Source organism: Elephantulus edwardii, unplaced genomic scaffold (assembly GCF_000299155.1).
Source record: "Elephantulus edwardii isolate Elephantulus edwardi_28Jun2011 unplaced genomic scaffold, EleEdw1.0 scaffold00024, whole genome shotgun sequence".
NCBI classification, from domain to species: Eukaryota; Metazoa; Chordata; class Mammalia; order Macroscelidea; family Macroscelididae; genus Elephantulus; species Elephantulus edwardii.
In genome coordinates, this window is record NW_006399774.1 from 13,761,102 (window position 1) to 13,764,902 (window position 3,801).

Genomic DNA, 3,801 nt, shown 5'->3' on the forward strand with positions numbered 1-3,801 from the left:
GCTGTAGACTGTACAAACATAGAGGTGTGGTTGTCAAAATCAGGTCTGAACTGTTCAAAGCATGATAAACATTCATTTCACAACTAGATTGTATAAGGGTAATGGCTGTGCTGAGACCCCTGCGTTTATTTCTCCCCCGGTAGTGAAATGGATTGAATCCCCATTCCATTCAACAGGCACATGCTGAAAGATCATTGTGTTAATGGGGGATGTGTTCCTTCATTGTATTTGGGCCTTTTGTATTGCATTCATGATATTAAATGTGCCTTGCAATAGTTGTTTTTTTAAAAAAAAAAGTTGAAGGAATATTATGATTTTGTTGTACTTTTAACATTTTCATTTGGGGGACTGTGGAGAGCAGGTGTTTGGGAAAACCATTGCTGTGCTCTTCATAGTGAAGGAAAAGGCTCCGTGTCTCATTTTTAAAATACCTACTATTTTCCAGCTGTCACTGTAACAAGAGTTTTGCCACTTGTTCCCTATTGACATTTAATCCCAAGAGATTGCAATAGAAATTTGCACAACTTCCCAGGGTACCTGCCGGAAGACTGGGAAGATACTGTGCTGGACTGTGGGCTGGCCTAAGTGAGACACTGTATTGAAAAAGGTATTAGTGGTTATTTCTAGAAAATTTGTTTACTCTTTGAGATAAATGAGGCATTACGTTCTTCATGCTTCCATCCAACCCTGGAGGTGAATTTTCCATCAGCCCATTTTGTAAGTCACCAATTCGAGTTTTCACTTGGTGATGATGGAGTCTAAGATGAGTGGAAGAGAAATGTTCCAGCTTGTCCCAGCGTTTTAAGTGCAGTTTAAACAAGGGTGACTTAAGTTCTCTTAATCATTCAAATCAATTGTAAGTATCTTGTATGTTTGTGCTTTAGGAAACTGATTTGTGGGGCAAAGGGTGGGTTGAAGAAGTGATTTGTGTGGCTTTTGCAGCCAGAAATCCACTTAAAAAATTCTTATCATTTGTTGGGATTTGGAGGGTAATATCTGTCTTACCTGTGCCAGCATTTATGCTGCTACGGTCACACAGGAGATGGCCTAGGTACAGTCATGCATAATGTGTGTTACTAACATATGCTGAAGTTCAGCCAGCAGCTGTCTTTGCCACTTAGGTTGGCAGTCATTTTGGGATTTTTTTTTTAATCAATTTTCCCATTAGCAAGATAATACATCCATATGTATAAAATTGAAACAGTGGCAAAAGGTAGAAATGAAAAGCAATAACTCCTGGGTGTGACCTTGACTGTCTCCATTCTTTTCTCCAGAATCACTAACCAGTCATTTCTTAAGTATCATCAGGATGATTGATAAACATACACACAATCGTTTTGTGTATATTGGTTAATTAACAGAAACTCCCGTTAATGATCATCATTTTTTAAATTTGTTATGCCAATGAATTGTTCTAGAAAAAGTCAGCTGGAAACCATAGTATGCATATAGGAATACATCATTAATTTGGAATACAGGGTCAATCAGCACTATGTCTGGAAGAATTTTAATTGAATTCTTTCACTTTCATTTTTAGCTTCAAAGGAGATAGTTTCCTAAACTAAGTATCCTTTGTACTAAAAAAAAAAAGTTTAATTCCCATGACTACACATATTTTAGGGTTATTTCCCTATTTTATCAGTTTTCCATTTAGTGATTTTGTGTTTCTCAAAAAAACCTGGATCTCTTCCCTTTAATAATGAAAGCAAGCAAACGTGATGATGCTCATTCATTTTTTACAAATTTTTCTCTTGAAGGATTTTCTAATTGTGTCATGAGTCCTTCTATATTGAGATAGGGTTGGGGATTTTTGTTCATTTGTTTTAACTAAAAAGTCATTTCAAAGATAGTGCTTTTAATTGAATTCTCATCTTTTATTTTTGTGATGTGATGTGAGCATAATGTGAATTTTACATGACATAATAAAAATACATAAAATTACAGAATGCTTCAGGGACAAGTGTTTTGAGATCTATTTTACTAATCTCATGTTAGAAATGATAGGGCTTATGTGAAAATAGGAATTCATGCAAAGGTATGCCTGTTTATAAATAGATACTGTGCTAGGATTTTATATGGGGTTACATTAAGTCATAAATTAATGCATTATTTTACAGGTGTATTTTTTCCCTAATTAAATTTATATAAAAGGAAAGAACTTTCCAATTCTTTTGGAAGCACCAATGCTAGAAAAAGAAAATAACATGGTAGACATTAAAACACTTTGTGAGAAAGTACAGCTGTGGACTAGAGAGCATTTTCATAAATGGAGCCCTCCATTGTTTTGAAGATGGCTTCTGTTCCTAGTTCCTCTTTGGGGGTTTTTGTTCCTCAGCTCTCCCGCAGAAGTGAAGTCCGGGGCACTAGTGGACACATGGAGCTGCACCTGCAATAAACAAGAACCCCATCTGAGAACACTGACATACACAAGAGTAGAGCCCCTATCACGTGCTCCCACACCTTCCTCATCAGGCCCCTTTGACGGGTGCTGACCAACACTTTACATTTTTGTAAGGAAACTTAAATGACAAACTTTGCTTGAACTGTATTAGGTTTATATGGAGAGAGTTGCAAGCATTGCTTCAAATGATATCCCCTTTTTTAAAAAAAAATTCTAAGGCATGATAGGGTCAGACACATTCCAGGTGATGGCATTTAGAACTCCCTCTAGCAGGAGTGGCATCCACTTGGCTAAACAGCATGCCTCTGGAAACTCTATGAACTTTGACAAATGTCGATAGTTGTAGAGGGGCTTCAGGCCTTTTGATCACAGGGTCGCTATGAGTCATGCCCGACTCAAAGGCAGTCAGCAACTAGTAAAAAAGGGGAATACTTTGCCAGAAAATGTCAAAATGATGATAATAGGGAGGCCATTCTGGATTTTTTTTTTTATTTTTGTGTGAGTGTACCGTCAAATCAGATCTGATTGGTACAGGAGATTGTCCCTCCTTTTTCTGGCAGAGCATCTGGTGGATTCGAACCGTGTGCCTCTGGGATTGTAGTTGCAGCTCCTTGCCACTAGGCCACCAGAGCTCCCCTGCCATTCTGGATTTAACCCAGTTACTTGGTTATTAAACTGTCTGTGCAAGTCTTAAAAGATAATATGCTAATGAAATCCTGAGATGGAGTCTTGTTAAAAGGTTGGTCATCTCTCTGGTTTAGCAGTGAGGCTATAATAGAAGAAATACTGTGTTTTATTTTGAAATCTCTGAGACTGAGTAACAGTTTTTCAGTCAAGTGTATATAGTCTTCTGTGAATCCTGGTAGTGCAGTGGTCAAGCACTCAGCAGCTAACCAAAGGGTTGCACTTCATCCCCACCTGTGAAAGGAGGACACAGCAGTCTAGCCCATAAGGATTAGACTTGGAAACCATACTAGCAGTTGTATTCCATGGAGTTGGAATCCATTGGTCCCCCAGTGGTTTTTAGAAGCAGTAAACCACATGGAAGAAAATTGCCCATCTTCTGGGAATTAGCTGGTGGATTCAAACTGCATGCATTTGGGTTAGCAGCACCGCTCCTTGGCACTAAGCCTCCAGAGTTCCTGTGGGATCTCTAACTCAGAATCTGCTCAGAACACAGCAGCCGGCATGTGACACTCGTAGTTAGAAACCAGTTGGTGAAAATATGGCAGGCATTCCTAATTTAGTAAATATTTACATTATTTATAGTAACACTTATTTTATATTTTGTCCCACATAAATAGGTAAAAATATGAAATAGTTTGCAACTTTATCCCAATTTAAACAACTAAAAACTGCAGTAGGTTAAATGAAGGGTGAATGTATATAATCGACCGTAA